Here is a 14790-nt window from a genome sequence, read left to right as displayed (position 1 = left end):
TAGATATCTGTTTTCTCTTAAATTTACAGTCTTGATCAGTTTTGGGTAAAATATTTGTTGGTTGAAATAATGGATTACGGTAAAGAAATGATATATTGCGTAAACATATTTGTTGCCTGTTGTGTTTCGTATTTGTCTAACTGGATTTACTATGCATATGAGTGAGGAGAGAATACACATGAGTGGCTGCGAATGGCTGCACTTGAGTGGGAATGACTGTAGAAGCGGTGATTATATTACAAACTGTATTGCCACAGAAAAAAAAAAAAGACAAGTTGTTCAACATGGCAGGAGACATTGATTGTCGCAGGAGGAGTAGGAATGGATGACAGGGAAGGTAAGCAAAAGCACTAATATGATGTTAGGATTATTTTCTTTTGTTTGTTTAGTTAAAACTATATACACATTTATTAGAATTAGTCTCTGCCCGGACTTGCCTCAATCATATTCTTCTTGCAGGATAGTGGCCAGGTCACTACGTAATACTGGTGGAGGAAAACGTTTCCTGACTCACTCCTCCAAAACACCCCAAAGTAGATCTGGTGACTGTGCAGGCCATGAGAGATGTTCAACTTCACTTTCATGTTCATCAAACCAATCTTTCACCAGTCTTGCTGTGTGAATTGGTGCATTGTCATCCTGATACACGGCACCGCCTTCAGGATACAATGTTTGAACCATTGGATGCACATGGTCCTCAAGAATGGTTCGGTAGTCCTTGGCAGTGACGCGCCCATCCAGCACAAGTATTGGGCCAAGGGAATGCCATGATATGGCAGCCCAAACCATCACTGATCCACCCCCATGCTTCACTCTGGGCATGCAACAGTCTGGGTGGTACGCTTCTTTGGGGCTTCTCCACACCGTAACTCTCCCGGATGTGGGGAAAATAGTAAAGGTGGACTCATCAGAGAACAATACATGTTTCACATTGTCCACAGCCCAAGATTTGCACTCCTTGCACCATTGAAACCGACGTTTGGCATTGGCATGAGTGACCAAAGGTTTGGCTATAGCAGCCCGGCCGTGTATATTGACCCTGTAGAGCTCCTGACGGACAGTTCTGATGGAAACAGGAGAGTTGAGGTGCACATTTAATTCTGCCGTGATTTGGGCAGCCGTGGTTTTATGTTTTTTGGATACAATCCGGGTTAGCACCCGAACATCCCTTTCAGACAGCTTCCTCTTGTGTACACAGTTAATCCGGTTGGATGTGGTTCATCCTTCTTGGTGGTATGCTGACATTACCCTGGATACCGTGGCTCTTGATACATCACAAAGACTTGCTGTCTTGGTCACAGATGCGCCAGCAAGACGTGCACCAACAATTTGTCCTCTTTTGAACTCTGGTATGTCACCCATAATGTTGTGTCCATTTCAATATTTTGAGCAAAACTGTGCTCTTACCCTGCTAATTGAACCTTCACACTCTGCTCTTACTGGTGCAATGTGCAATCAATGAAGACTGGCTACCAGGCTGGTCCAATTTAGCCATGAAACCTCCCACACTAAAATGACAGGTGTTTCAGTTTCATTGTCACACCCCTGTAAATATTGCAGCAATGACAAAATACTAGCATTACTTATTGTTATTCTACCCAATGCAGATGCTTCTGAACTGATAACTCACCTCACCTCAGCATGTTAATTACTTGGAGGGATTCCAACAGCAAGGCAGTCCAACTCATTTTCTGATTTTTTTCAGCTAATAATTATTTGAACACTGAACACTACACTGCATAATTTTAGATGTGTTTCAAGTCTTAAATACCAACGAGGTTATTTGTATTGTGATTTGTGTTGGGTATTCATGGAGTCAAAATAAAACTAACCATTTGTTTGTTATATTTTAATGGGCCTCAAGGAAATGATGCGAACCCATGTGTTGGATTTTAATAACAAATTTATAGAAAACTTCATTTTACATTGTGCTAAGGTCAAGAGATAAACAAATTAATACTTTAATATTTTGCCACTTTAAATGAGTAAGCAATGAGGTAAAAACTAAAATAATATATATTATTTACATTTAGGATTAATTGGAATGTATGTATCTGACTTTTGTGAAGTGCCTTGAGACAACATGTGTTGTGAATTGGCGCTATACAAATAAAATTGAACTGAATTCAATTTAAAAACTCAGTGAATGCACTGATGTGCAGTTATCAGTATACAGTCATTTATGTACTGATAAATTTATAAGCGTCTACTAAAAACTTCTGAGAATGCAACTTAACCTTATCTAAATTTTCAGTTTTGGTTATTATTCAGTATGTTTGACAACGTCTGCAACAAATGAAATAAAAGTCCGCAGTCATTTTGTCTTAGTGGAATAATTTGTAACATTACGGTCCCTGTTTCTATAAAACCTTGCTTATGATCATTGTTTATTGAAGAGCAGCCTAATGTGTATCTGTAAACGAAAAGTGCCAAGCCAGCCATTAAAAAGAACTTTATATTTACTATATCCAATTGCACATCAAATTACTTTATTGCATGTCAAATTGGTAATATTTTGACACACACTTATTAAAGCCTACTAGCATCATCTGTAACAATACTCCTATCCATAGAAATACGAGGAGCTAACGTTACCTTTTGGACAATTTGCAGAAAGCCATTAAAGTCCAAACCGCTGGTTTCCAAAGTTTTCTTGATAACCTTTTTTCCAAAGCGGCAGTCGTTCACTTGGATCATCTTGTGTAAAGAGCGGTTTGATTTCTTGAGATTGCCATTAATAAAAGTCAAAGGAAACAAAAAAAACAATTATATGCCTAACTCTATCTCAAAACATATTGTTGGTCTAATCTCTGCATATTAAACTATTTTCTTTCTGGTTTCAAGCACGGAGCCTCTCTATTATGACGAGCCAATTTCCTGATTCAAAGACTGTGGTAAATAAAGAAACCACCCACTCAGTATAGCAACATCTACTATGATTTAGAAACACCCACCTGTGTTGTGCAGAGGAATCTTTATGCTCTCTGTAAGTTTCATTTTCTTTCTGTGCTTTAGGCTTCTCTGGCTCAGAGTAGATAGAAAGTGTCACTAGTTGGTTAAACTATCAGTGGTAAGTGTGTTCGTTTAATTAGTACTGGGAAATGGCAAACAACATGAAAACAAGGAATAATAATGTATCTCGTCCTGTCTTTAAATAATATAGCATTGACCTGAAAGTATGGAGACAAGAAAGTGCCATAATTATTCTAAATTTGAAAAAAAAGAGAAAAACAGAAATTTTAAAACTGAATGTTTAATTTTGATCTTGAGATTTGAAGCGTAAAAAATTTTATTAAAAAAAGTTATCAAAATAAAGCTTCATTCAGTTTCAATAAAGATTTTTACTACACATTTTTTATGTTTTAAACATTTTTTTCAGTTTTAGTTTTTTTCATTTTCAGATTCAAATCATTTTTTTTCAGATTTTTTGCACTTTCTATGCAACAAAAGGAAACTGTTTAGAACCTATCTCTGTTAGATTTTGTAGAGCAAATATGCATCACTACCACCAATCCAAAGTTGTAAACAACTCAGTAAGAAAAAGCTATTAGCTGTCCTAAAAGTTGCTGGATAATTTCACCACCTAATCTGCATATTAGGTCATGCATTTGTGATCCAGGCTCTTGCAGACGGAATATCAACGTTGACAAATAGTGAGTAAAAACACAACATATGATTAGAACTGCAAACGAACTTTATGAAATATATTAACACATCGCCTGAACTCACACTTACCCACACCAACTGGTACTGTGAGCACTTTGAGGTCGAACATTTGACTATGTGGCACACACTTGAGAATTACACAGTATCACCTCCTTGTGGTTGTCTCTTATTAGTATACATTTCCCCGACTGGTGTTTTAATGAGCTCATTAACGTTTATTTGCTGCTGCGGTGGGTTAGAAAACAGCTCCAATCATGACTGGGTTCAGGCGAGTTGTTAGATTTGGGCAGCCTCCGGGGCTGAAGATGCACTAAGCCACAAAATGGCACTGGATTTCACATTTGTTTCTATTGTGTTCATTATAATCATTGCCTGCTCGATCTAACCTGTCAATAAGGTAAAAGAAAAAGAAAAAAAAATGGTTATCTGCGTACTCGCGGCACCGCGACTGCGCAACTAAACGCGCACAGGCATAGGCGGACTGGCAATTTGTCCATTCTGGAGACGTCCAAGAATGGCTAAGTCCAGGGCCGTCGGCCTGCCTCGTTCATCAGCTGAAAAGTTGCACTGAGTGCCTCGAGCAGGACCTATTTCAGAGCAATCAGAGAGTGGGAACCTGGTGCGTGTTTGCGCACAGGAACAGGTGGGTACAGAGCGGTTTAACCCAGGCTGCCGTTACCGGTAAAACCTGAATGCTGACTCAGTATGCCCCAACTGTAAGTTACAACTAATCACTTATTCACCCATCAAGACATGAGGTGGAGGTTTACTCTGGGGATCATCAGGGTCATAATGAGGAACAGAGAGCAGAGGGACTTTCACCTGAGCTAGTTAAAGTTAAATGGCCTGGCTGTGATAGAAAGCAGTAAGAACCCTCTCTGTGAGCTTCTAGTTAGTTATTTGCATCATCATGTGAAAAATATCTGGTCCTTTTGTTCAGTCAAAATAAAAATACTTTAATCCTAACATAGCTAAACACATTGAAATACCTTTCAGATCAGCACACTGAATCTCATTGCCTCAGCCACCCCAGTTCTACATGTAGAAAAAGTGTTGCTCAATAAATCGGGAAAATATCTCCTCGTGCCAGTAAGACAGTAGAAAGTGCCAAAGTTAGCCTCCTTCTTCTCTTTCTTCTTCTGTGCTAATTGTAAACATACAACCCTGGGTAGTTTAAAGGTGCAGCGATAGTGAAAAAATAAATTGTAGAAATGTATCGCAAGTGTACCATTAACTAATCAACAGTTTTATTTTTCTGAATAACACATTTAATATTATATAAACTAATGAAACGAGGGTACTGTTTAACTCACAATACATACATAGCCTACCATATGTATGCAGTTATTAATAACTAAAATATGAATGATGATAACAGGACAAAATATGAGAGCCCAAGAAAGGTCCAGAATGAGGCCATATGCTATATATTAAACACAACAACTTAACACCCTTTTCTCTCAGAAAGTAATTGTAAAGACACACATGCTCAGTGGAGAACAACAGACTGTGTTATAAAATGTTTTATTTATTTTTGACAGGCCAAAATTAAAAGTTTCTTAATAAGTGGAATGAAGGGCCGGCAAGATGGCAGTTAAACACAACAGGTTAATGACAGAAGGAACAATTTTAATGAAATGTTTAGAAAGCTCTCATCATAAATAAAATAAATAAATGTGTTTTTTGGGTTCTTAGCATTTAAATAAGATTTAAGAAAATAAAATTACCAGTACATACCAGTTTTTTTTTTTTTTTACATGTTAGAAATTAAAATCGTGAAGCCTTAAGAAGTACAACACTTTTATGAGAGAGTAACATTTAAAAGGGTCTTTTACATGGATGAGAAAAGAAGCACATTTATTTGCCCCTTAGTAAATATCTCTGAATTTAAGAACAACTTTTGTCAGCAGAAATTCAGATTAGATTTTTTTCTAAATACCACAAAATGTGTCATCTACCGGGGTTGGACAATGAAACTGAAACACCTGTCATTTTAGTGTGGGAGGTTTCATGGCTAAATTGGACCAGCCTGGTAGCCAGTCTTCATTGATTGCATATTGCACCAGTAAGAGCAGAGTGTGAAGGTTCAATTAGCAGGGTAAGAGCACAGTTTTGCTCATAATATTGAAATGCACACAACATTATGGGTGACATACCAGAGTTCAAAAGAGGACAAATTGTTGGTGCACGTCTTGCTGGCGCATCTGTGACCAAGACAGCAAGTCTTTGTGATGTATCAAGAGCCACGGTATCCAGGGTAATGTCAGCATACCACCAAGAAGGACGAACCACATCCAACAGGATTAACTGTGGACGCAAGAGGAAGCTGTCTGAAAGGGATGTTCGGGTGCTAACCCGGATTGTCTCCAAAAAACATAAAACCACGGGTGCCCAAATTACGGCAGAATTAAATGTGCACCTCAACTCTCCTGTTTCCACCAGAACTGTCCGTCGGGAGCTCCACAGGGTCAATATACACGGCCGGGCTGCTATAGCCAAACCTTTGGTCACTCATACCAATGCCAAACGTCGGTTTCAATGGTGCAAGGAGTGCAAGTCTTGGGCTGTGGACAATGTGAAACATGTATTGTTCTCTGATGAGTCCACCTTTACTGTTTTCCCCACATCCGGGACAGTTACGGTGTGGAGAAGACCCAAAGAAGCATAGCACCCAGACTGTTGCATGCCCAGAGTGAAGCATGGGGGTGGATCAGTGATGGTTTGGGCTGCCATATCATGGCATTCCCTTGGCCCAATACTTGTGCTAGATGGGCATGTCACTGACAAGGACTACCGAACCATTCTTGAGGACCATGTGCATCCAATGGTTCAAACATTGTATTCTGAAGGCGGTGCCGTGTATCAGGATGACAATGCACCAATACACACAGCAAGACTGGTGAAAGATTGGTTTGATGAACATGACAATTAAATTGAACATCTCCCATGGCCTGCACAGTCACCAGATCTAAATATTATTGAGCCACTTTGGGGTGTTTTGGAGGAGCGAGTCAGGAAACGTTTTCCTCCACCAGTATCACGTAGTGACCTGGCCACTATCCTGCAAGAAGAATGGCTTAAAATCACTCTGACCACTGTGCAGGACTTGTATATGTCATTCCCAAGACAAATTGACGCTGTATTGGCCGCAAAAGGAGGGCCTACACCATACTAATAAATTATTGTGGTCTAAAACCAGGTGTTTCCGTTTCATTGTCCAACCCCTGTACTTAAGAAATGTTTTTTCCTCAATCCTAAACTATGTTTCTGTCATTGTCTGAGGTTGTTTCGGACCAAAACGCAGACAAGAACTGGGCAGCAGCATGTTCAGAGAAGATCAGTTTTAATAAGGTTTGTAGTCAGCACTTACAATGACACTCCATACAAGCTAACCTATAGAAGGAAATGAAACGATAGAAACCAACACGGGGAACTAAACTAGGGATAAGGCAGGGAAGAACTACAAACATAAAAGGGAAACCAACACTGAGTAATTAATAACTGAAGGGGAACTAACGACAAGAGGAGGAACAAGGCAAAGAAACTAATAAACTAGAAGAGTGCTGCAATAACAAATAATCTAACAATAACAAGCATAGAAACACTAAGCAGCAAACTAAACTATAAGCCCCTAAAAAACAACAACAATAATAATAATAATAAGGAGAAAACCATTCTAAGTAACAAATAAATGAGAAAGCAACCACCAAGGGAACTATGGGCGAGGGGAGAAAGAACTTACTAAAACTAGGAGGCAGGAGAGAGAACAAAACTATCAGGAAACAGAAGGAATAAACAAACAAGACTACTAAACTCCAAGCAATAGAAACATCTAGCTAAAATGTAAACAAAACACAAAACCACAACAAAGTCCAAAACGGCAGATCCTGACAGTTTCGCATTATCCTTCATTAAGCTTCTAACAACAAATAAAAGCCAAATAATATTACTGTAAACCTTTTTTGTTTGATTCACAATAATTTACATTAAATCAAAACCCAGCCATGGCAGAGAACTGGTACATGTCCTTTATTATTTTACCTTTGAATTACTAATGAACTTGGCCGCTGTTTTAAGAAAATATTTTGGGTCTGAGCTAAAGCCCCCATCGTTTGAGGCCTCAAAAATGCCCCAGTCTGGGTTTAACAGTTAAGTTTTAACCAAAGTAAATGTTGTTAGGCTGGTACTCAGTAACATTTTATGCATTAGTCACTGTTGTCACAAGATGAGCCTTTGGTGGTGGTGTTAGTATAGAAGGTGTGTCAGAGAGTTAATGCAGAACTGCCCGACACCGTAAATGTGAATGGTGCAGTGACACGCCCTTAATACTTGAATAAATTTAACCTAGTCTCTGTGCCCCTGCATGAACACAGAGCTAAATTCATCTTCATGGAAGACAAGGCTACAGCTCATTGATATCTCATCAAAAGGGAACGGCTGCTGGAGACTAGCGTACTTTAAACGGAGTGGCCTACACTTTCTCCAGACCTAAGTCCCAAAGGAAGCCATCTAGAGGCTTGTATTTCTGCACCTCAGAACCTCAATGACCTAAGTTCCAGCCTTCAAGAAGAGTGGGATGCCATGCCTCAGCAAACAATAAGTCAACTTGTGAACATCAGACATTGTTGCTGAGCTGTAATTGATGCTCAAGAGCACATGACATATTTTGTTGTAGTATACCCACCACTATTTGCTTTTGTCAGTCAGTCATTTTCTACCGCTTATTCCATAGTGGGTCGTGGGGGAGCTGGTGCCTATCTCCAGCAGTCTATGGGCGAGAGGCAGGGTACACCCTGGACAAGTCGCCAGTCCATCGCAGGGCAACACACAAACAACCATGCACACACTCATTCATTCATTCATACACCTAAGGGCAATTTAGAGTGACCAATTAACCTAACAGGCATGTCTTTGGACTGTGGGAGGAAGCCGGAGTACCTGGTGAGAACCCATGCATGCACGGGGAGAACATGCAAACTCCATGCAGAAAGACCCCCGGTCGGGAATCGAACCCAAGGCAACAGTGCTACCAACTGCGCCACTGTGCAGCCCACTATTTGCTTTTGTTTCAATAAATTGTTTGAGATGAGAACTTCACTGTAGCATGCTTCTACTTAAATGCCCTACTTTCATGATATATCACTGTAGCATGAACATTTTATGTTTTCCCTAAATTTAATCTAAAAGCCAATTTTTTCTAACTTTTTGTGAGTAGCGTATATATATAAAATAGACCCCCACTCAAGTTCTGGGACTGCATGGGTCTCTGGGGGTAAAAGGAAATAGCTTGGCTGGTTTACAGAAACACATGGCTGCAGAAGTACCAAACCAGCATTTTTTGTCTGGATTTCTTATAGATATTTGAAATTTAAGGTATGCTCTGGAAAACTTGATTTTAACTTTGATAACAAAATATTTGTTTGGAAACACTAAACAGTTTGTTTAGGCCAAATATTATATTCATAAATGCAGTTCAAAAAGACAAGGGCAAACCAAAAATCTAATTCTGTGTGATTATTTTTGATGATTACTTCTTGAACACCTTAGAGATGAGTCAGAGCGGAGGCTGCAATTCTCATCCATCTATGAATACACTCAGGATGTTTACAGAATAATTAAAGTTAATGGTGGGTCCATCAGTAAATTGGACCTTATAAATTAAGAATAAGATGCCATCAAAGTTCATGTAGATGTTAAAGTAGACAAATACTTTTGACAATATAGTGTATCTAGTTGTGTATAATTCTCAATCCGTCAGACTTCACTAAACAAACTGTATTGTTTGGTTGCAGTTTCAACATTGTATTAATATTACAATAAATGCTTCTACTGTTTTTTTATACACTGCCTGGGCAAAAAAAAAAAAGTCGCCACCAAAAAACAAGGTCACACACTAATATTTCGTTGGACCGCCTTTAGTTTTGATTAAGGCATGCATTCGCTGTGGCATTTTTCCGATAAGCCTCTGCAGTGTCACAAGATTTATTTCCACCCAGTATTAATTTTTCACCAAGATCCTGCATTGATAATGGTAGAGTGTGACCGCTGCACAAAGCCTTCTCCAGCACATCCCAAAGATTCTCAATGGGGTTAAGGTCTGGACTCTGTGGTGGCCAATCCATGTGTGAGAATGATGTCTCATGGTTCCTGAACCACTCTTTCAGTGTATAAATGCTGTAAATGGGCAAGTAGTGGTTATGTCACCCTTTTTAACTGAGTAGTCAAAAAAAAAATCTTATAATAATAAAATATCTAAAGTATCAAACAGTGTCATCTTCAAAAATCAAAATCAAAATGTCAAAATCTACTCACTTTGGGTACAATTAGATTCGTAAGGAGATTGGCAGAGGTAAATCACTAAGTGAAAGATTATTCCACCCAAATTGAGACACTGACAACCATTTAAATTGATTAAATTGAAATATCCGTATTCCAAAACTTTTGAACAATTGCCAAAAAAAGAACATTGGCACAAACACTTTAAATTCACTTTGTTCACTTTTCACATTCATTCCATTTCAGTAATACCGTCCCTCTCAGTATCCACAGGTACACTAAATAATACTGTCCGTTTCAGCTGAGTGCACTGTTCGTCAGTTTTTGGTTTGTCTTTCAGTTGAGTTTTTAATACATCTGATGCATCAGTTTTTGTTTGTTTTTTGTTTGTGGTATCAGATCTGACCCAAAAAGTAGCAACAAAAAATTGTCTGAGATCTCAAAAAAACAAAAAATTTGAAATCCGTGGAACAAATTGGGAATCCCCTCCTGTTTTTTTTTTTTTTGTCCTACCACCCTCAAGGGAACCAGGTGGCCTTCACATTGGAGACGAACTACGTCAACATCTCAGGTGGTTCCTAGTCCGGTCCGTGGAAGGAACAGCTCAGGCTGTGGCAGCAGATACTACAACTATGGGGGAAAAAAACCCAGCCTGCACACAGTTGTGCAAAGCAATCACTTCAATTGAAAAATAAATCATGTAATCACCCTAAATTAAATTGGTTTTATTACATTCGTACAGAAAACAAAAAAAATTAAAATATATAAAACAAAATAAATTGATCAGTTTCAAGGTGTTGTCTTTCATTGTCTATACAGTTATGGCCAATAATCAATATTTATACCTCAACAAAAATACAATCCAGGAAACCTGTGAAATGCTAATTTTACATTACGACCTTATGAGAGGTCTACAGCAACACCACGCACATGATGCAGCTGGCTTACAACTCACACGCAAGTGAATTTAGTAGAGCACACGTGGTTGCGTTAGCTTACTTCTCACTGATCTAATGCTTTTAATAAATCATGATCAGCAAATACAATTATATTTCCTACAAAACATCATATCCTGACTGGTTTTACATCTCAAAAAAGAAGTATTTCATTCACAGATTCACAAGACTCACCAGGATATTCTTCAACAAAAATGCATTGAATCTCCTCAGCTCAACAGGTCACAGGACTGAAACCCCACAACATCTTGTGCCTCTCGCTCGGTGCAGACTAGAGGATGACATTTTTTCGGGAGTCCCACAGGTCACGGGATTCCCACGGGAATCCCGCGGGACGGGAGACAGCATCAGTAACGATCACGTGATTGGGACGGTACAGGATAAAAAATGAACGGGAAGGAAAACAAACTAGGATCAATTGTCTTTGGAAATGTAAAACTGAGACTTTGTTATAAACGTTAAGAAAAAAAAACTTGGATCGACACCGCCATTGTGTAGTTTTTTTCCAAGAAGCCTATACTATAATGCGAGTCAAACGAACTACACGACCCACAAGCCAACAGTGCTTCTGATCGATGTTTTCCACATGCGTTCAGGATGGGGGGAGCAAACGCAGGTGGAGAACTGGACGTGGTAAAATTGGATTTGTAACGTAAAGTCAGAAATAAGAGGTAAGGTACGGAAGCCCGTGAGGGGACATGGGGAAATTTATTTATTTTGCGTCCCCACGCAATACTTTTGCGTTCGGCATTTTGGAACAGCAGCACAGATGACAAACTGCTCATAAAACAAACACTGATATGTGATTTATATGGTTTATTTGTCATATGCAGGTTAATACGCAGTAAACAATGCGATTAAATGCTTAGGATAAGAAGAACCGTTCAAATCACGATAAAAACAAAAACACTAATGGCGTACAAAAAAAAAGTACACATCATGCAGCAGTAATAAGCAAACAAAGTGTCACAGATGTGGTTTCGTGCAGTATTATTGTTCAGTAGTTTGTTTGACAGCTTGTGGATAAAAACTGTCTTTTAGTCTGATTTGAAGATAATTTTATTTAAGGCTGATTTCAAAATAAAACTCAATAAATCTCAAAACGGGTGTAGTGTTTGTTTCATTTTTGCAGTTATCTGGTTTGGAAACCATCCCACAAAGTATTGCGAAATAACGCAAAGACTATTGCGTGGGGACACAAAAGAGAAAAAACCCCCCCTTGTCCCCTCGCGGGCTCTGTATAGAAAGGCTTCATCAAGGGAAGATATTAAATAAATATGTTGTGAAATAGAAAAAAATGTAATGTACCATTAAATGTACAATTTATTTAATACATCATTAAATATTAAGTGTACCACTAATTACGTCATGTCGTCTTTAAAATTATACAGTGGCACATTTAATTGCATAATAGTCCATTTCATGATATAATGGTACATTTATTGTTTCTAATGATGTATTAAATAAATAAATGGTACCTTTAATTTATGGCACATTTAATGTTACATTTCTTTCATGTTACATTTACTTCACTTATGGGACATTCACAACATTTATTTATTTAATGATGATTTTATTGTATTAATTTTGTCCAGTTTGACCTTCCATTCTTGATGCCTGTATAGGAGGTCATGTCAGAATTTGAATCGGGTGTTCTGGAGCAGACACACATCTAAAACACGCAGGGAAGGGGTCCCTGAGGACCAGGGCTGTGAACCATTGAGGTACAGTTTCTAAATTGTGAAGGTAATGCCTTTTTGTCCTTTTGTTCAACAAGTACAGTTCTCTTACTAGGTGCATTTTTCTTTTGTTTCAGCAACTTGAAACATAAAAGTGATGTCATTGTTCAAAGGAAACAATCACTTAATAAATAAGTAAAATACAACTAGGTACATTTTGTTTATTCAGCTAAGATAGGCATGGTCTGTTTCCTTGTTTAATATTTTATTATTTCTTCATTATTATTCTTTTTACTTTAACTGGCCTTTACTACAGCTAAAAACAGGGACCTAACTGGTCCTTCAAAGAAAGAAATTGCCAAAAGACTAAATGAAGAAAACAAAAATGGGAGAGTCACAGGAGTGGGAGTCGTTCTGAATGGGAGCGGGATGGGAGTGGAAGTCAATTTACTAGGAGTGGGACGGGACAGGATTTTTTTCGTTATGCTGGCCTTGGATTGGGATGGGACAAGACATTTTTCTGTGGGAGCGGGATGGGACAGGAGAAAAAATCCATTTCCGTATCACCCTCTAGTGCAGACAGAAGCCGTTAAAGAAAAAAAACATTAGCTCTAAGCAGGGAGGAGCTGTGAGCCGCGCTACTGTGCAGGTATGGTGCCTTCACAGTGCATGGGAAAGATCAATACTCAACAAAAAACGTGACTTTTTAAAGTAAATAAAAAACAAAAACAAAAATATATATGACAGCAAAATAACCATGGCTTACAGTTAGAATGTACAACCCATGTACAGAGGCTTCAGTCCTCTACACGGCCGTCCTGAGTTCGAGTCCCAGCCACATTGATATTTGCCGCATGTCTTCCCGCTCCCTGTCCCCATTTCCTGTCTACCAACCTTCAGAAATATACCAGAAACATAAAGTCCACTATATTTACTTTACTATCAAGATGTCCACAAAATGCAGTTAAAAGCCTTCAGCTGATTCAAAATGCTGCAGCAAGAGTTCTGATGAAAATTAAAAAGAGAGATCATATTTCTCCTATTTTAGCTTCCCTTCGTTGGCTCCCTGTTAAGTCCAGAATAGAATTTAAAATTCTCCTCCTCACATATAAAGCCCTTATTGATCTAGCTCCATCATACATCAGAGATCTGATTGTTCCATATGTTCCTAATGGAGCACTTCGTTCTCAGACTGCAGGTTTACTGGTACTTCCTGGAGTCTCTAGAAGTAGAATGGGAGGCAGATCTTTTAGTTATCAGGCTCCTCTACTGTGGAACCAGCTCCCAGTTTTAGTCCATGAGGCAGACACCCTGTCTACTTTTAAGGCTAGGCTTAAAACTTTCTTTTTTGATAAAGCTTATAGTTAGAGTGGCTTAGGTTATTCTGAGCTATCTCTGTAGTTGTGCTGCTATAGTCTTATGCTGCTGGAGGACATAATGACCACTTTCACCCTTTTCACTACATTCTCACACTACTCTCCAATTCTGCATTATTTGCTGTTATTTCAGCTTCTGACTTTATGTTATCTCTCTTCTCTTCCTAGAAGCTACACCTGGCCTGACTCTGTGTCTACCTGTGACACCTTTCTGGAGGTGGGCATCGTCCAAGCTTCTGCTGGCAACAACTTAATGCTCACCTTCTACCAATGATCCACATGGCCCTGTCTTTCAGTGTTTAACCCTTTCTCTCTCCTAGACATGGCAATTGACTGAGCTCCTACTGTGACTAACTCTATGTGCGTTCTTTCAGACTCTAACCTTGAAAACTGGCTCAGAGTTTATCTGTTCTTTCTGTCTAGGTGAAATGACTAAAGGAGCTACATCCATTGACATTTACTTTTTCTTCCCATAGAAAGGACTCCTGGATCAGTGCTTCTGTCTTCTTTTTGTGTCTCTGCTCAGTTCTCTCAAACCCCCAGTTGGTCGTGGCAGATGGCCGCTCACACTAAGCCTGGTTCTGCTGGATGTTTCTTCCTGTTAAAAGGGAGTTTTTCCTCTCCACTGTCGCTACATGCATGCTCAGTATGAGGGATTGCTGCAAAGTTAACGCTAGTGACTGTCCACTGTCTCTACATGCTCATCCAGGGGGAGTGAATGCTGCAAGTCTCTAACTCGATGCAAGCAGCTGGGTTTCCTTAGATAGAAAAACTTTTTATCCAATTTGAATAAATAACTGAATCTGACTGCACTGTTCAATGGTTAGGATTAATTGG

Source organism: Girardinichthys multiradiatus, chromosome 21, assembly GCF_021462225.1.
Source record: "Girardinichthys multiradiatus isolate DD_20200921_A chromosome 21, DD_fGirMul_XY1, whole genome shotgun sequence".
Taxonomy (NCBI): Eukaryota; Metazoa; Chordata; class Actinopteri; order Cyprinodontiformes; family Goodeidae; genus Girardinichthys; species Girardinichthys multiradiatus.
This window is presented reverse-complemented; position numbering follows the sequence as displayed.